Source organism: Myotis myotis, unplaced genomic scaffold (genome assembly GCF_014108235.1).
Source record: "Myotis myotis isolate mMyoMyo1 unplaced genomic scaffold, mMyoMyo1.p scaffold_m19_p_3, whole genome shotgun sequence".
Taxonomy (NCBI): domain Eukaryota; kingdom Metazoa; phylum Chordata; class Mammalia; order Chiroptera; family Vespertilionidae; genus Myotis; species Myotis myotis.
Window position 1 is genome coordinate 80,035,967 of NW_023416335.1, and position 20,493 is coordinate 80,056,459.

General features: G+C 43.2%; 1 pseudogene; it reads left to right on the forward strand.

The window, feature by feature from the left end:
* The first annotated feature begins 205 nt into the window (after positions 1–205).
* On the forward strand, positions 206–18,586 carry LOC118650463 (annotated as a pseudogene).
* The last annotated feature ends 1,907 nt before the right edge of the window (positions 18,587–20,493 follow it).

Consider the following 20,493-nt stretch of genomic DNA (forward strand, 5'->3'; position numbering starts at 1 on the left):
TTTATTGACTTTAGAGACGGTCTGTCTGCTTTACTGAGGGCAAGGTGTATATCTAAATTGAATAAAAAGCGGATAAGGCCAGGTTTCAGTGTGATTCTCCAAGAGAGAGGTCTCCACCTGGCCCCCCATGCCTTCTAAATTCATATTTCTTGCGTAGTATTTTCATTTGTGCGTCAGCCCCTCCTTCAGATCCTGAACCCTAGCCATGCAGGTTGCGGCATGCTGGCGCCACGAACAGGATTCTGGAGGAGAAGATTCACCTGAGCGGAAAAACGAAGTGAAAAAGGAAAAGTGGAAATTCACTGGAAAGGTGGGAAGTTCACCGTGCACAAAGCCTGTGCCAGCTTCGGAGTCACGACTGTAAGTTGACGAAGAACGTTTTGATTCAGCCAGGTTATAATGGGGAAGAATTCGAGTAAAAGGCAAAAACATCATGGTAAATTTTTAGCTTGCATGCTCAAGGATACAGGAATTAAGGTGTCAAAAAGTACTCTCTTAAATCAGGCTCAAGGAAAACTAATGCCCTTGTCATCTTTAACTATGTGGGCTCTTGTTCAAACTGCATTATGCCCACTTCGTATTGAGGATCAAAAATCTGTAACACCTGCCAAAACCGGTTTGGCTCAGTGGATAGAGCGTCGGCCTGCGGACTGAAAGGTCCCAGGTTCGATTCCGGTCAAGGGCATGTACCTGGGTTGCGGGCACATCCCCAGTAGGAGATGTGCAGGAGGCAGCTGATCGATGTTTCTCTCTCATCGATGTTTCTAACTCTCTATCTCTCTCCCTTCCTCTCTGTAAAAAATCAATAAAATATATTTAAAAAAAAAAAATCTGTAACACCTAAGGCCCCAGATCCTCTGCCTCTAGTATGGGAAGGCTCAACAACTAGAGAAAATGGGGCTCAGTCCTTTTACAAAAGGACTCTTTAATGCTTTGTCTGAAAATTACCACATGACACCTTGGGACTGGCAGCTTTTACCTAAAATGACTTTAGATGCCAGTCAATGCTATGGAGGGCAGAATAGGATAAGAACTATAAACAACAGGCTGAGATCTAGGCCACATTCTGTCTGTAAGTCGCAGGTAATGTAAAACATCTGAAAAATCCATGAAAAGAACTCTGGCCCTGACCAGTTTGGCTCAGTGGCTAGACTCGTGTCAGCCTGTGGACTGAAGGGTATCAGGTTCAATTCGGTCAAGGGCATGTGCCGTGGTTGCGGGCACATCCCCAGTAGGGGACGTGCAGGAGGCAGCTGATCAATGTTTCTCTCTCATCGATGTTTCTGACTCTCTATCCCTCTCCCTTCCTCTCTGTAAAAAATCAATAAAATATATATATTTTTAAAAAGAACTCTGATTTTTTTAAGTGTGGATGAAAGGGGCCACATGCTGACCTGATAAGCTTAGGAGAGGCCTGCATGGCAGTTTTGCAGACTCGGAGACCTAAAGTAACCACAAAGGATGGTCTGAAATTAAACCTTAACTAAAAGCAGTTATGGTGGGCAGTTAAGTCCTAAGCCGATATCTTCACTGATAAGGTCAACCTTTACCATAACTGAGCCTATCTGTCTTTTTGCATCTATGATAACATGTCCTTAGGATGTCTGGGTAACTTGTGACTTCCCTTTGTATGGAGCCCCTGGGGCACAACCAGGTGTGCTGGGCCCAGGACAGATACCACAGATTCCTTGTTAATTGTTCCTGCACCCACCTAAGTATGTGTCCATCATTTTACTTTTTATCCTATCACAGAGGTTCCTCCCACCCCCACTTAGCTTAATCCCACCTCCTTAAATCTGTCACCAATGAATTTCATGTATAAATACAGATGTAACCCTGCCATTCTCCGGAGCACTCTCTCAATTCGTTGAGGTTCTGCTTCCCGGCATATGTCGACAGTTTGGCTCAAATAAACTCACAAAAATTCTTTACAGGTTTCAATGGTTTTTTTTACGTTAACATAAGTCTTATCTATGTGCTATGTGTGCTTCTCTGTGATTGTTGTTTTATCTGTTTTTTGTTTGGTTTGATTTGTTCATTGTTAGTCTATTAAGCATGCCTTTAATTTATCTTCATAGAAAAGAAACAGTAAATGGCCAGGCCATTACTACATTTCCCCAGAGCAAACAGAATGTGGGGGTGGGAGAGAGAATATGAGCAGTACATGGGGCTGATAACACAGGTCCTAGGAAAATTCCCTAGACAAAAGGAGGTAACTAAACAAGGCCCCAGCCCATTAATTACTAGGTCTTTTGGTGATCCTGTAAAATGGACACCCACTCTCAGGAGTGTTATTAAAAGTCTCATTTTCACCATGTTTTTTTTTCCCAGTCTGTCACTTGAAATTTGGATAGATGAGACATTTCTCACAATTTAGGGATGTGTCTGGGATTTCTATACCCATGAAGAGAAAAAGGCTAGCTTAAGAGAAGGCGCGCCCTGCCCAATTCTGAGTGGCCTCTTGGCCTAAGCCCCATCTTTCATGGATGCTATAGAAAAGGCCCCAGACTGTTTTTCTTTAAAAGAGGGCAAAAATGACACAAGGAAAATATACAGGCTGTGTTTGGGCAACAAGATTAGTGTTTCCATAATAATGGGTAATTCTTGAATAATAATGGACCGCATTCAAGGGTGCCTCACAGGTCCCGGGGGCACTCCTGTTTTTATAAAGAAAAATAAAATAAAATAATACTTTAACATTATAGCCACTGAAAGTCAGCAAGTTATCTCTGTTACAGAATTTGGTAAAGAAAATGCCTTGGATAATAATAATTGGCTTTAAAATTTCAAAGTTGTTAAAACATAAATAAATAGATGTAACTAAAATGAAGGATTAGTAATAAAGCTTTTCAGTAATAATTATGAATATATTAATAATGAAAGTCCAGTCACTCAAGCGGAGACTGACTGTACTCTCTGTTAGAGGAAAGGCCAGTTGCCCTTCTCCCTGTAAAAGCAGAGAAGCTGCAGCAATAACCTTAGATGTTATCTCTAAGGAAGAATGTAGCAGTTTAAATCCAAGCGGTTAGAGGCCTGCTGCCTCCTCCCCTGGCCTTTTCTCCAGCCTCATATGCCTATACATAATTTTCCAAAGTCCTTGGTAACTTAAAGAATTTAGAACATTGCTGGATTAAATGAGAAACATCTCAATATTCCAACAAGTTTTAAGTTCACCTGGTTTTACCTTTTATTACAGAAAATCTAAAAATATATTTCTTAAAGGTAAGAACGTTCATAAATGTCAATCTAAGAAATGCTGGCTGTTTACTTTTAATTATTATTGGAAAATTAAGGTTTAGATATTGTACGGTTTTAATAATGGAAGGCAGTACATACAATTTTTTAAAAAAAGAAGAAAAAGGTCTGTGCAAGCTGCTGAAGGTATATACAAGTTGATGACAGAAAGAAAGAATATTAGAGTGGAAATACTTAATGGAAGGACTAGGCATAGTTATGTATTTTTGAAGGACATGGAAAGAAGGTTTGAAGGCTAATTTAAAAGTGTGAAATTTGTGAGGGTTGCGTGTGCAATGAGAAGGAAAAAGGAAATGTTGAAAAAGAGAAATGAGTTCTAAAATTAACTATTTGAAAAAGTTGTAAAAGGGTCACAAAAATCTCAGGGAAGTTTAAACAAAGGCTAGACCACTACCCTTATCTTCCCTGCCAAGGACAGAGCAAATGGTTAATACAGAAAGAGAGGGCAGGACAAGGTTGCTGAATACTTCTTAAGCAAAACCAGAATATTCAGCAGCGGAATTTCAAAACAGGAGCATACATAATGCCTCAGACCGCCACCCAGCCTGCTCTTCAGATTGGCTGGGGGGTGGGGCGGCATCTGTACTTCACGGGTCAAATGTATAAGTTTGCTTACTTTACTTTTTTAATAAATTACTTAATAAATTAGCTTTTCACAATATAATCAAGGTCTCATATAAACTCATTTATATGAGAAGTCAATATTTTATGAGCAATTGGTCCTAGTAAAGTCCAAAGTAAAATTTGCATACATATGCAAATAAGCACTAGCCAAAAAGAATACTGTTTAAAAGTAAACTTAAGCTTAAAAAGGAGAATTTTTTAAATTAAATCTTTATTGTTCAGATTACAGTTGTTCCTCTTTTTCCCCCCATAGCTCCCCTCCACCTGTTTCCCACCCCACCCTTCACCTTCATCCCCGCCCCATCCTCATCCATAGGTGCACGATTTTTGTTCAGTCTCTTCCTGCATCACCCACACCCCTTTCCCCCCCAAGAATAGTCAGTCCACTCCCTTTCTATGCCCCTGATTCTATTATAATCACCAGTTTATTCTGTTCATCAGATTATTTATTGACTTGATTTTTAGATTTACTTGTTGATAGATGTGTATTTGTTGTTCATAGTTTGTATCTTTACCATTTTCTTCTTCTTCCTCTTCTTAAAGGATACCTTTCAGCATCTACACTAATAAAAGAGAAAAATGGTAATTGGCCTACGGCACTACCCTTTTCATTGGCTAATCAGGGCTATATGCAAATTAACTGCCAACTAAGATGGCAGTTAACTGTCAACAAAGATGGCGGCTAATTTGCATATGTAGGCACAATGCAGGGAGGCGAAAGGGAAAGCAGGAAGAAGCCCCCTGCCACTGACAGTGATCCGAAACCCTGGGGCCGCCTTTGCCCTGCCCCCCAGCCATGATCGGAGAATCAGACGCCTTTGCCGCCCTGGCCAGTGATAGCAGGAAGTAGGGGTGGAGCCAGCGATGGGAGCTGGGCACGGTCAAAGCTGGCAGTCCCGGGAGGTAGGGTTCCCTTGCCTGGGCCTAAAGCGGAGCCCACGATCGCGGGGCCGCTGCCACTGCAGGTCCCCGCTGCCCGGGCCTGACGCCTCGGCCAGAGGCGTTAGGCCTGGGCAGGGGCGGAGCCTGCAACCGCGGGGAGCTGGGGATCCCCTGCCCAGGCCTGACACCTCTGCTGGAGGCCTCAGGCCTGGTCAAGGGGCCGATCTGGTGATTGGTGATCGGAGGGTGATGAGGGCCATCTCTTCTGGCCGAGGCATCAGGCCTGGGTGGGGGGCGGAGTTGGGGATTGGAGGGATATGATGGTCCCCTTGCCCAGGCCTGAAGCCTGGGTCAGAGGCGTCAGGCTTGGGCGGGGGGTGGAGCAAGTGATCAGAGGGAGATGGGGGTCCCCTGCCCAGGCATGATTCCTGGGCCAGAAGACTCAGGCCTGGGTGGGGGTCAGAGCCAGTGATCGGGGGGAGATGGGGGTCCCCTGTCCAAGCCTGACACCTCTGGCAGAGGCGTCAGGCCTGGGCAAGGGGCTGATCAGGCGATCGGAGGGTGATGGGGGTCTACGCCTCAGGCCAAGGCATCAGGCCTGGGCAAGGGGCCGATCCTGCGATTGGAGGGTGATGGGGGTCAACGCCTGAGGTTCTCCCAGTATGTGAGAGGGGGCAGGCTGGGCTGAGGGACACTCCCCCCCCACCCCACACCCAGTGCACAAATTTCGTGCACCGGGCCCCTAGTTTCATATAATACTGGTTTGGTGGTGATGAACTCCTTTAGCTTTTCCTTATCTGTGAAGCTCTTTATCTGACCTTCAATTCTGAATGATAGCTTTGCTGGATAAAGTAATCTTGGTTGTAGGTTCTTGGCATTCATCACTTTGAATATTTCTTGCCACTCCCTTCTGGCCTGCAAAAAGTTTCTGTTGAGAAATCAGCTGACAGTCGTATGGGTACTCCCTTGTAGGTAACTGAGTTTCTTTCTCTTGCTGCTTTTAAGATTCTCTCTTTGTCTTTTGCTCTTGGCATTTTAATGATGATGTTTCTTGGTGTGTTCCTCTTTGGATTCCTTTTGTTTGGGGTTCTCTGTGCTTCCTGGACTTGTAAGTCTATTTCTTTGACCAGGTAGGGGAAGTTTTCTGTCATTATTTCTTCAAATAGGTTTTCAATATCTTGCTCTCTCTCTTCTTCTGGCACCCCTATAATTCGGATGTTGGTATGCTTGAAGCTGTCCCAGAGGCTCCTTACACTATCTTCATATTTTTGGATTCTTTTTTCATTTTGCATTTCTGGTTGGGTGTTTTTTGCTTTTTCGTATTTCAAATCTTTGACTTGATTCTTGCGATCCTCTAGTCTGCTGTTGGGAGTCTGTATAATATTCTTTATTTCAGTCAGTGTATGTTTAATTTCTAGTTGGTCCTTTATCACAACCTCGAGGGTCTCATTATATTTCTTGAGGGTCTCATTAAGTTTATCGGCAGTTTCTAGAAAATTCTTGAAAAACCTTAAAAGTGTGGTTTTGAACTCTATATCCCAGGGGTGGGCAAACTTTTTGACTCGAGGGCCACAATGGGTTCTTAAACTGGACCGGAGGGCTGGAACAAAAGCATGGATGGAGTGTTTGTGTGAACTAATATAAATTCAAAGTAAACATCATTACATAAAAGGGTACGGTCTCTTTTTTTTCAGTTTTATTCATTTCAAATGGGCAGGATCCGGCCCGCGGGCCGTAGCTTGCCCACAGCTGCTATATCCAGTAGTTTGCTTTCCTCCATTTCTGTCATTTGTGTCCTGTTTCTTTGTCTCCACATTTTTTTATGCTTCACTGTGTCGATAGAGTGGCTCTCTGTACTAGGTGTCCTATAGGGCCCAGTGGCTCAGCCTCCCCAATTACCTGAGGTAGACACTATTGGTGCACCCCCTTGTGGGCTTTGTGCACAGTCTTGTTGTAGTTAAGCCTTGATTGTTGTAGGTAACACTGGGAGGGATTGACCTCCAGGCCAATTGGCTGTGAGAATCAGCTGTGTCTGCAGTGGGAGAACTTCTGTGCTGGAGACACCCCTCCCGGGGCAAGACTTGCTTCAATAGGGCTTTGGTGCTCACTGAGTCTGCCCCCTGAGTGTGTCCTTTATGAATCTGAGGAGCTGCAATCTGGATGGTCCCACTCTGACCACTGGGCACACTAAAAAAGGAGAAGTTTTTAAATCTCTTCTGCTACTATTTACAAAGTAAACTAAAAGTTATTATTCAAGCATTAAATCTCACCATTAATGAGACACCATAAGTAAAAAGAAAGTTACTTTTACTTGAGATGTATGCATTGCAATATTGACCAGCATGTCTCTCTCTTCCCTGTTTTTCTGAAAGGCAACCAAGTTGATTTCTGTTTAAAAGAAAGTAAAAGTTTTTAGCCCTAACTGGTTTGGCTTAGTGCAGTGATGGCGAACCTTGTGAGCTCGGCGTGTCAGCATTTTGAAAAACCCTAACTTAACTCTGGTGCCGTGTCACATATAGAAATTTTTTGCTATTTGCACCCATAGTAAAACAAAGACTTACATTTTTGATATTTATTTTATATTTTCAAATGCCATTTAACAAAGAAAAATCAACCAAAAAAATGAGTTCACGTGTCACCTCTAACACGCGTGTCATAGGTTCGCCATCACTGGCTTAGTGGATAGAGTGTCGGCTTGCAGACTGACTGAACGATCCCAGGTTTGATTCCAGTCAAGGGCATGTACCTTGGTTGTGGGCACATCTCCAATAGGGGGTGTGCAGGAGGGAGCTGATTGATGTTTCTAACTCTCCCTCTCACTTCCTCTCTGCAAAAAATCAATAAAAAATATTTTTTAAAAAAGAAAGTAAAAGTTTTTAAAAGTAATTCCCTAAATGTGGCTTAGCGATTGCTCTGGGAAAAAAATACAGCGGGAAATGCCCTTCAAATGTCTAGGAACTACAATTAAAAATCAGTGTATTAGGCCTTAAAAAGTAGAAATATGAAAGGATTGCCTTAAGACCTTAAATGACTTTTAGAAATTATTAGAGGACATTAATTAGTTGCGACCTTATCTAAAAATCTCTAAGGGAGAAATGACAAATTTATTCAATATACTTAGAGGTGACTTTAATCCTTCCTCGCCTCGTACATTAACAGATGAAGCTAGGGAAGAGTTACTGAGAATTGAGCAGGCAATCTCCTCAGCCCAAGTAACACAGGTACAGCCGGAATTGCCTTGATTAGGACAGATTAATTCTACTGCAAATAGTCCCACTGAAGTCATCTTCCAAAATAAAAACTCTCCTACTATTATTGAGTGGATCCACCTAGGGCCGTGGTCGGCAAACCGTGGCTCGCGAGCCACACGTGGCTCTTTGGCCCCTTGAGTGTGGCCATGAAGTTTCAATCGCACTGTATGTGTGCGCCAGCACATGGTATTTTGTGGAAGAGCCACACTCAAGGAGCCGCAGTTTGCCGACCACTGACCTAAGGCATCAATCCTCTAAAACTGTGGTTACATATATAGAATTCATGGCTCAGTTAATATCTCAACTCAGAAAGCACTGCAGGTAGCTTAGAGGAGAAGAACCCCAATATATCTATCTTCCCCTCACTGGGAAGCAATTAGAAATGTTATTTCAGACTGATTTGAATTGGCAAATTGGACTAAGTGTATATTCAGGGGAACTTGGTTGTCACCTACTAAAAAACAAATTACTATAACTTTTATATTACACCCCTATTATTATACTAAAAAAATAGTATGCAGGAACCTATTCCTGGAGCATTAACTTTTTACTGATGATTCATCTAATGGTAAAGCTGTTTATCATGCAATGCATTCAGACTGAATCATCAGACCAGTCATACTTCTGTGCAAAGAATTGAATTAGAAACTATTAAGGCAGCATTGCAGGATTTCCAAAAGCCTCTTAATATTATTTCTGGTTCTGCCTATGCTGCTGGCCTGGTAAATAGAATTGAGACTGATCAATTAAAATGGCTCAGTGAGCCCTAACCGGTTTGGCTCAGTGGATAGAGCATCCGCCTACGGACTGAAGGGTCCCAGGTTGGATTCCAGTCAAGGGCATGTACCTTGGTTGTGGGCACATCCCCAATAGGGGGTGTGCAGGAGGCAACTGATCGATGTTTCTCTCTCATCGATGTTTCTAACTCTCTATCTCTCTCCCTTCCTCTCTGTAAAAAAAATAAAATATATTTTTTTAAAAAATAAATAAATAAAATAAAATGGCTCAGTGACCAAAGTCTATTTATACTAGTTAAACAGGTATAGCAAATTATACAGCAAAGACAATACCCCTTTTATATTACTCACTAGGGGCCTGTTTGTGCACTGGGGGGGGTTGGGGGGAGGGTCCTCAGCCCAGCCTGCCCCCTCTCACATACTGGGAGCCCTCAGGAGATGTCCTCCTGACAGCTTAGGCCCGCTCCCTGCTCCCCTTGGGGAGCAGGCCTAAGCTGCAGTCTGGCCTCCCTTTGTGGGAGGCGACCGGGCTGATCAGGGGAAGGCACCAGCCCCATCACCCCGCTGCTGCAGCCACTGCCAGTCACCACAGCCAGCAAGGTGTTTTCATCAACATGGACTCCAGTCCCTTCACCATGAAAAAATGACAACTTTCTTTAGGCATTTTCAAAATGTGTCTTTCATAGGATATGACATTTCTTTATTATTTTTTTTTATCCTCACCTGAGGATGTTTCCATTGATTTTTAGAGACTGTGGAAGAGAAAGGGAAAGACAGAGAGAAACATCAAAGTGAGAGGAACACTTTGATTGGTTGCCTCCTGCAAGAGCCCTGACCTGGGCCCGGGCCAGGGAGGAACCTGCAACCTAGTTACATGCCCTTGGTCAGAATTGAACCCAGGCCCTGCGGTAGGCAGGCCGAGGCATTATCTACTCAGCCAAACCAGCTAGGACAGGATATGATATTTCTTAGCCCCTCCAGCAGCAGACCTTCGTTTTTTTTTCCCCAGGAGTGAGGTGTAAAACCCTACATCACCTTCTTGGATTCTTATTACCCAAGTTACTAAGAATATTACCAGTGGCATGCAGGAAGCTTAGCCAATGAGGTCAGAAAAGGTGTTTCCTCTTTAGTTCACACCAATCCCCGGCTTGGCCCCTGCCCATTCCGATTGCAGGCTCTGCTCCTGCCCAGGCCTCAGGCCTCTGGGCAGGGCATTAGGCCTGGGCAGGGGACCCCCAGTCCGCTCTAATGGCCCGCTCCACCCCTGCCCAGGCCTCAGGCTTCTGGCCGGGGTGATTGCCGGCTCCGCCTCCCTGGGTGGCATCTGGCGCTGCCCACCCCACCTATAGTATGCAAATTTAACGGCCATCTTTGTTGGGTTAATTTGCATACTCTTCTGATTGGCTGGTGGGCGTAGCAAAGGTACAGTCAATTAGCATCTTTGTCTTTTATTAGTGTAGATATCAGGACTCATACCACCCTGCCTGGTTATTTAACAAAAGGAAATGCATATGCTGATCAATTGGTTACCTTATTAAAACAGGCCACAGAATCTCATTAGCTTTTACATCACCTGCCAAAATGTTGTCTAAACAATTCTCAATCACTGGACAGCAGGCAAAACAGGTTATCAAGGAATGTCCCACTTGCATGTTACATCTGCCTCAAGGGCCTAATACAGGAATTAACCCTTGAGGATTGATAAGGAACCATATCTGGCAAATGGATGTAACACACTATACTCCTTTTTTTTGGATGCCTTGAGGCACTGCATGTCTCTAGACACTTTTTCAAAGGTCCTATGGACCACTGCATCTAGAGGGGAAATGGCGAAACAGATCATTAATCATTGCCTAGCTGCTTTTGCCACCATGGAAATCCCCAAAATTATTAAAACTGATAATGGACCTGCATACACAAGCTGTCATTTCCAGCAATTTTGTAAAAAGTGGAAAATTCAGCACATATGGGAATACCATACAATTCCCAAGGACAGGCAATTATAGAACATCAACATCAGTGGCTAAAATCCCAACTTGAAAAACAAAAAGGGGAATAGTGGTGAAATCTCCTGTAAGTAGACTACACCAAAGCCTTAATTACTTTAAATTTTTTCACTTGTAATGCTGATCGCAAGACATCTGTGCAATTACACTGGTGTCAGAATAAGCCAAAGGAAAATGGTCTGGTTAAATGGAAAGATCCCAAGTCTGGTTTATGGAAGGGTCTTGACCCCTTGTTAACATTTGGTCAAGGATATACTTGTGTATTTCCAGAAAACTCCTCCAAGCCCGTGTGGATTCCTGAAAGAAATATGAAACTTCAACATGGATTAGAAAGAGGAACTGACCAGACTAATGAGGGCCTTGCACCTGGAACTTCATCCTGTACCTGCAGCTGCAGACAATCAACTACTCCAGCCACAAATAGCAGTAGCCCCAAGCAACACGCTGAAGATAAGGAGTGGGAGGAGAACCAGACTGAGGACAAACAGTCCGGAGATGACCTGGGGGATGGTGAAGAAGACGATCCAGAAAACTGAGCGAATTTGTGAGTAGACCAAAACCCCAAACACACCTGAAAACGTTTTCCTTGCCATGCTAGCAGCCATTAGTTGTGCGGTGATACTACTAGGGGCAACTGGGGAAGTATATTGGACTTACGTTCCTGACCCTCCATGGGTAAGACCCCTTACTTGGGTTGATCCCCCGCCTAGTGTAGTCACCAATAATACCAAGCACCTTGGTCATCCAGGGGGACAATGGGTGGGACAAGGAAGTATCTGGGCGAAACATAATTACAGGGGCGTCACCACCCTGCTTCCCTTTTGTATGACACAGAATCCAACTACTGCTCCTTTGTGTGTAGGGGTTTCTGGTTAGCATGGACACGAAAGGAGAGGGAAGCAAAAGCCCACATACATCTACTATCACTACTTGCTCCTGGGAGAGGTACAGAAAATGTAACATTACTAAGACATCCCCCCAACTAAGCCATTATGTAAAAAGTTTTATGAATGGCACCCCACTGAGGAAGAAATTAATTGACAAGACTGTTATAGTGACCACCCCGCCAGCAGCAAACTTAATAACAGTTTTTCCTTTGTGGATTGGAGCCCCTACAGGTCTGCGTATAGTAACAATCGCACCCTAAAATGGAAGGGGACTGCATCCTGTCAATATGTTGAAGCTAATCACTCCATCTCATGGTATGGAGGAGGATTTGTTGGATCTCAATTACAACATGATAATTGGCCCCTACAAAACACAATGGAAATTAGCTGCTGCACTTGCACCTATAAAATGGTATAGTTTTAACTAAGGCTTACATAATTCCTTTCGTACCTTATAGGGAACTCCCAATAAGACAGTATTTGCCACCGCTTGTGTATTTGATCCTCTTGTACTCCTCTCAGGCCCCATTCAGATGCACCTTAATGCAACAAGCCATTTGGATGAGGTGTCACGCATAGGCTGCACACTACCCCATTGTATTAATTCTACATTCAAAAAAGATTCCCTCATGATTTTAAAACCTGCTTTCACTTGGGTTCCTACTAACCTAACCAAGCCTCGGGAATCTCATCAAACCTACCAACTGTTACATGACCTGGTAAAAATCTAATAAGACAAAAAAGATTTCTTGGAATGTTAATTGTAGGACTCTTTGATCTAGTATTGTTACTTACTTCTGTGGGAATTGCTGCTTCACCCATGGTACAAACTGTTCAAACTTTTCAGTTTGTACAACAAGTTAAGGAAAATGTAACTAAGACCTTGTCTATACAAAAAAGAATTAACAGCCAGCTGAAATAGAATTATTGGCACTAAATTCTACAGTTTTATGGATGGGCGATAAAATCCACAGCTTAGAGCAAAGAATGTCCTTACAGTGTCATTATAATTTTTCCCAGATTTGTGTTACCCCCATTCCCTATAACAGTACCTTACACCCTTGGGAATCAATAAAAAATCACCTTCTTGGTGCTTGGGGTAAAGGTAACACAACCCTTGATATTTTAGAATTACAACAGCATATTGTATAATTGTCCCAGGCAAACTTACAAACTAGTTCCTTAGATGCCTGGCAGCAATTTAAAAAGGACATTAAAGAGTTTAATCCCTTTCACTGGATCTCCTTACATTTGCCTCTTAGCATAACCACTATTGTCTGTCTCATTCTTATTCTTATATGTTTATTTCTAGTCTGCAGATGCAGAATGAAGAGTCTTAAAAAGACTCTTCGGATGGCATACACCTTCCAAGACTTATTAAGAAAATAAAAGGGGGAGATGTGGGAAGCCATCCACTACCAATACTCTCATGAGAGTGCAGCAAGGAACGTGGAAGGCCGATGGACCTTGGGCGTTAGCAGGGCTAATGCCAAGCACCATTGTTCTGTTGAGATAGCGGTGGCCCAAAGCAGTTTCCTGACCTAATCGCCTCAAAGTAAATGTTTACTGAACCTTACTGATCTTTACTAATCTTTATTGACCTTAGAGACTGTCTGCTACCTGTTTGCCATGCTTTACTGAAGACAAGATGTGTATCTAAAATTGAATAAAAAGCAAATAAGGCCAGGTTTCAGTGTGATTCTCCAAGAGAGAGGTCTCCACCTGCCCCCCCCCCATGCCTTTTAAATTCATATTTCTTGTATAGTATTTTCATTTGTGTGTTGGCCCCTCCTTCAGATCCTGAACCCTGGCCATGCAGGTTGCAGCAGTCAAGTACCTACTTAAAAATTCTCAGTGAATTCACAAGGAGTCAACTCCTTGGCATGGCAAACAAGGTCTTCAAAATCTGATGGTTACCAACTTTTCCAGCTTGTTCCCATCCCAAGCTTCCCCACACATCCTAGGATTAGGTCAAATTACATGCTAGTGCCTCAACATTCCCATCTTTGGAACTCTACTGCCTCTGTAGTCTGCTACAATAGGAACTATAATCCTTAACTGAGGTTATTTCACCTCTCTCTCTTCCTCAACATTTTCATCCCCCAACTTCATCTATTTCAAGTGGCTATTCAGAGTCCTGGGCCTCTCTAGAATTATCTGCCAGAGATATCAGAAAATACTGCCTTTTTCTGGGTTTTCTAGGCTGGTAGGATGAGAGTCTTCAGAGTCCTGGCAAATCATTTTGACGGCCATGTAATACAATCTAGCCAGACAGATGGTGTAGCACAGATTGTTTTTTATACCACATTCTCCTGCTTCAGGATTCTACAAGAAGGAACTCTTGAATTTTTACTAGTTACATATTGACCCAAAATAAGGATTCCTCTCCCAAGCACCCTTGCAGCCAGGTGTGGCCATGTAGTTCAGATCTGGACAATATCATGTGACTGGAAGCAATGTGCACTACTTCCTTGTGCACAACCACATCTACATCCTAACTACGTATAAAGTCAGAGGAAAACATTGCCCCATGATATCTTCTTTGTACAAAGAAAGCCATAAGGTCATTGAGATTCTGGACCATTTCTATTTGCTAGTTTCCCTGGAAATGAGGAGGCATTTGCTCTCCTCCCTCCCCCCCCTCCTCCCCCGCCAATATATTCCTGAGTAAGATATGTTTGATGTGGGTAACTGCTGCTGTGATGGAGCCCCAGCTTGCACAGAGGCCTGGCCCAGCATAGAGACCTGAATGCAGGGGAATGGCTGCAGCCTGGGAACATGAGACCATGGCCTGATACGTGGGTCTAGCACACAGGCCCTTACTGGACTGGGCTGTGAGGCCTGGTGGCCAGGACTTCCCTTTGCAATTTGGTGCTCTGTGAAGCAGAATTAAGGTTGGGGCCTGCCCGCAGGCTGGGTAGAAGGCCAACAGGCCTGCATGTGCACATAGGTGTATGTGGTACTGTAGATGATGGACGCCCTAGAGCGGTGATTTTCAACCTTTTTCAACTTATGGCACAAATAAACTAATTACTAAACTTCTGTGGCACACCAAAAAAAACATTTTTTGTCAATTTCACAAAAATATTCGAATAATAATAACAGTAATTACCTACCCCGTTTGCTCCACAGTGACTTAAAAACAAAGAAACAATTGAGCCTGGAAGGTGCGCTCTCTGAAATCAAGAGAAACGTTGTTTTTTTTTTAAAGGAATCCTGGCTCTGGCCAGTTTGGCTCAGTGGATGGAGTGTCAGCCTGTGGACTGAAAGGTCCCAAGTTCAATTCCGGTCAAGGGCACATGCCTGGGTTTTGGGCTCAATCCTCAGTGGGGGGTGTGCAGGAGGCAGCTGATGAATGATTTTCTTTTATCATCAATGTTTCCATCACTCTCTCCCTCTACCTTCCTTTCTGAAATCAATAAAAAATAAATAAATAAATAAATAAAGCAAACACATTAAAATAAATAACCCCTCACCTTCACTCCCTGCTCCCAAAATTGGGCAACTACTAATCTACTCTCTGTCTCTATGAACATTTCAGACCAATGTAATCATACGTGTGGTCTTTTGTGTCTCACTTTTTCCACTTATTTTATTTATTTATATAAATTTATTGGGGTGACATTGGTCAACATGATCTCTCCACCCTCCCTTCCTCTCTGAAATCAATAAAAATATATTTTTAAAAATCAGGTGCCTAGGAAAAACCAAGATGGCGGCATAGGTAACTACCTGAAATTGTTGCCTCGCACAACCACTTCAAAACTACAACTAAAAGACAAAACAGACTTCATCCAGAACCACAGGAAGGCTGGCTGAGTGGAAATTCTACAACTAGAAGGAAAGAGAAAAAAGCACTCTGAGATTCAGAGGAGGTGCGGAAGTAAAGTGCAGAGGTACGGAGGAGTATGTGAAAAGGGCTGGCAATTGAGGACACGGTTGTCCTTTTCAATCGGGAGGGAGACACAAGCTCCCGACTGCTCTGAACTCCAGTTCTGGGCAAGTCTCTGGGGACCCAGACTCATATGGGGAGAAACTGGACTGTCTGGCATCGGGAAGAACTTGAGGGCGGCTTTCTCTCAGAGGTGCTTGCAGTGATTACCGCGGGACACTAAGACCTGGGGCCTCGTAGGACAGGGCTGAGGATCAGGCATAGCTGTTTGCTCCATCCTGTTGATTCCCTGAGACCTCGCCCCATCCAAGCTGTGCGCAGAGGCTTTTGCATATAAATAGCCTGGCCCTATGCAATCTAAAATTACCTAACAAACTGCAGCTGGGTCAGAGAGACCCAGAACATCCAAAAGAAGGCCCAAGGCCCCACAGCAGCTTGCGTTGCTTCACAGCTGGGCCTCGCGTGGGCACCTCCAAACCCCAAACAAACAAGAGGAATCTGCAGATCTTTCCATAGCTCCTGCTGGGGAGCCTCAGGCAGAGGCTAAATTAGCACTTCCTTAGATCCAAGAGCCAGTGTACCCAGTGGTCAGAGTGGGACCATCCAGATTACAACTCCTCAGATCCAGAAGGGACACACTCAGGGGGCAGACTCAGTGAGCACCAAAGCCCCACTGAAGCAAGTCTTGCCCCAGAAGGGTGTCTCCAGCACAGAAATTCTCCCACCATAGACACAGCTGATTCTCACAGCCAATTGGCTTGGAGGTCAATTCCTCCCAGTGACACCAACAACAATCAAGGCTTAACTACAACAAGACTGTGCACACAGCCCATAAGGGGGTGCACCAAGAGTGTCCACCTCAGCTAATTGGGGAGGCTGAGCCACTGGGCCCTATAGGACACCTAGCACAGAAAACTACTCTATCAACACAGGGAAGCATAAAAAATGTGGAGACAAAGAAACAGGTCACAAATGACAGAAATGGAGGAAAGCAAACTACTGGATATAGAGTTCAAAACCATGGTTATAAGGTTTTTCAAGAATTTCCTAGAAACCACTGATAAATTTAGTGAGACCCTTGATAAATCTAGTGAGACCCTCAAGGTTATGAAAAAGGAACAACTAGAAATTAAGCATACACTGACTGAAATAAAGAATAATATGCAGAGATCCAATAGCACACTAGAGGATTGCAAGAGTCAAGTCAAAGATTTGAAATATGAAGAAGTAAAAAACACCCAACCGGAAAAGCAAAAAGAATCCAAAAATATGAAGATAGTGTAAGGAGCCTCTGGGACAGCTTCAAGCATACCAACATCCGAATTATTGGGGTGCCAGAAGAAGAGAGAGAGCAAGATATTGAAAACCTATTTGAAGAAATAATGACAGAAAACTTCCCCTACCTGGTGAAAGAAATAGACTTACAAGTCCAGGAAGCACAGAGAACCCCAAACAAAAGGAATCCAAAGAGGAACACACCAAGAAACATCATCATTAAAATGCCAAGAGCAAAAGACAAAGAGAGAATCTTAAAAGCAGCAAGAGAAAGAAACTCAGTTACCTACAAGGGAGTACCCATACGACTTTCAGCTGATTTCTCAATAGAAACTATGCAGGCCAGAAGGGAGTGGCAAGAATTATTCAAAGTGATGAATAGCAAGAACCTACAACCAAGATTACTTTACCCAGCAAAGCTATCATTCAGAGATAAAGAGCTTCACAGATAAGAAAAAGCTAAAGGAGTTCATCACCACCAAACCAGTATTATATGAAATGCTGAAAGGTACTCTTTAAGAAAAGGAAGAAGAAGAAAAAGGTAAAGATAAAAATTATGAACAACAAATACATATTTATGAACAACTGTATCTAAAAATCAAGTGAATAAAAAATCTGATGAACAGAGGTGACACACGAACAGAATAAACTGGTGAATATAATAGCATCAGGGACATAGAAAGTGAGTGGACTGACAATTCTCAGGGGCAAAGGGGTGTGGGGTGTGTGGGAAGAGACTGAACAAAAATCTATCAGATGCAACCTTATCATACCATGTGCCCAGTAAAATGCAACTTCATTATATGACCTGTATATTTATGGTTCAAGACAGGGCAAGCACACTGAACAGCTATTGTTGTGTTTGCTGTTGTAATTTTGTTGTGGTTGTTGTTAATCCTTATCTGATATCTTTTTTCCCATTGATTTTTAGAGAGAGTGGAAGGGAGGGGGAGGGACAGTGAGAGAAACATCGATGTGAGATAGACACATCGATTGGTTGCCTTCTGCATGCACCCTGACTAGGGCGGGGACCGAGCCTGCAACCGAGGTATGTGCCCTTGACCAGAGTAGAACCGCCACCCTTCCACAGGCTGACAATCCAACCATTAAGCAAAACCGGCTAGGGCTGTTGCCATTTTTTTATTTGACAATCAAAGGGAAAAGAAGTCAGTGTCCCTGACTAAATAGGTATTGTGGCACATCAGTTGAAAATCACTGCCCTATAGGAAAAGAGCTTCTTCACACTGTCTTTCTCTTCCTCTGGTGCAGAATTTTATGCTGTGGTTGGATATTTAGAGGACATTATCATGGATGATGAGTTTCAGTTATTAGAGAAATTTCATAGACAAGAACTACCAGGAGTTTGAAGATAGAGAAGAGAATAAATTTACCTACACACCTATTTTTAATGAATATATTTCTTTGGTAGAAAAGTATATTGAAGAAGAATTGTGGGAACGGATTCCTGGGTTTAACATGGTGGCTTTCACAACATGTCACAGTACCATAAAGTGGCTGGTGACGTGTTCAACATGCGGTGGCTCATGTTTACAGATTTTCTGGCATTTAAATAAATGTTTCTGGACTACAGAGCAGAAAAAGGCTGGGGACTGGACTTAAGCAGTGGTTGGGTGGTGACTTCATTGTGTAAATTATCCTCTATGCCAGCTTTGCAGAACTATCTGTGGCGCTAGGTCCTAGCTCCAGCAATGAGATCATTATGGATATCAGCAACCCAGTGCATTGGAGAGGCTTCAGCCAATGACAAAAGAATACATCTTGGAAAGACTGGCTCTGTTCTGCAACTCTTCATTAACGTTAAGTATTGATGGGTCCACAAAAGAAAATTACCTGACCCTCCTGGAACCTATTTCTCCAGAAAAACCTTGTGTTCAGTAACCTGGTACTCCTCCCCAAGTAGAAACCTCTTTCAGGGGCTTCTGAGTCAGGCTCCTTTGGAGCAGGTCCACATCCAGCATTCCACCTGGGGGGCCTTCCCCACCATACATGTTGGTATGTCAACACCCACCATCACCAGCCCTCTTTGTCCTAGCAGGCTTTGCATGAATCGTTTTGAGCATTTACGGCTTCTTCCATGCATCCAAGTTTCAGTCCTCCAGCCTCAATGGGGTTTTTACTGTTTGGAAGTATTTATCTAAGGTATTACTCAAACCAGTACACTGTCTTGAGATTTCTGGAGCATCTATTGTCACAGTCTTGGCTCTAGGCACCAAGTGAAAGATGTCCTTTACCTAAAAGTGAAGCATGGTGGCAACCATGCTTGGTGGAAATTGCTGTTTAATATTTTAACCCTGCTGACTTGGCTTCTGTCATTATTTGCTTGCTAAAATAATAGGAGTTATTTTTATTTTCTGAATTATATAAATCATCCCATTCGATTGAATACCCTATTGATTGTAATTTGAATACCCCATTGGTTGCGGTCATACTGGTTTTAGAAAACACATTCCTCTGTACCTGGAGACCAGGACTGCACAATTACTCTAAATTGCCCCAGTGGCTCCAGATAATGTATTTCTATTGACTCAGTGGTCCCAAGACCCAATGGCTCCAGATAATGTGTTTCTGTCAACTCAGTGGTCCCAAGACCCGAAACTATAATTAATCTTTGTAGATAACTAATTGGCTCAATCTAACTTTTGTAATAAACTGCTTTTTATGCAAACCAGGTTCCTCATTCCTAACCCCGAGATGTAATCAATACCTTTGTGATTTTTCCCTATATAAATCTGGTGTTGCGGTCATTTAACCACTATGAGATTTGGAGAGCAAAATGCCCCCTCGTCGTTCCAGATCTGAAATAAATGTGACTCCTTAATTCGGCTTCTTGAGGCGGGGTACATTACAAGAAAAGCTCCATGTGAAAATTAATTCCTACTCTTACTTTTGCAGTCCCTGTATCTCCATGTCTTCTGCTGGTCCTGATGTAGCCCCACTGTTTTTAGAACTTTCTTTTAAGCATTTTTGAAAAAAAAATATTTGTATAGATGAATACTCAGGCTAACTTAAGTGGATATAATAGTGGAACTTTCATGATTACCCACTTAAAGATCAAAGTATTATTTGCTGTTTTTTGTTAGTGCTATGAAAGCAAAAATGTTATGTTGGCACTCCTACTTTACTGGGCACTAGTGAATGTGTGCTTATGCTGGAGTAGACAAAAGGCATCCTTTTCTCCTTTACTTAAAGCAGGGATGGGGAACCTTTTTTCTGCCAAGGGCCATTGGATATTTATAACATCACTAGTAGCCCGGTGCACAAAATTCGTGCACTGGTGTGGGAGCAGGGAAGGGGCCCCTCAGTCTGGCCTTCACCCTCTCCAATCTGAGACCCCTCAGGGAATGTCCAACTGCCTGTTTGTGCCCACACTTTTAACAGATAACAGCTCCATTGTTGTTTCTTTCTTACGCTTAAAACCATTGGAATTAGTACGTATTCAAAGTGTGTATACATTTTGGTGGGACACCCTGTATATCTCTAGTCAGTGGTGAAAGAAACCAACAGCAGATTTGGAACCCCTAGACAGGGAACCTCGCTCACTCCCCACGTCTCCCCACTTCACTTTCCACCTTCGTGGGCAGCAGGAGAATCAACGTTTTCTCTCATTAATTTGGAAAAGCACGTCCTGTCACCCACTGCCCGGCAGGAGTGTGCTAGGCCCCA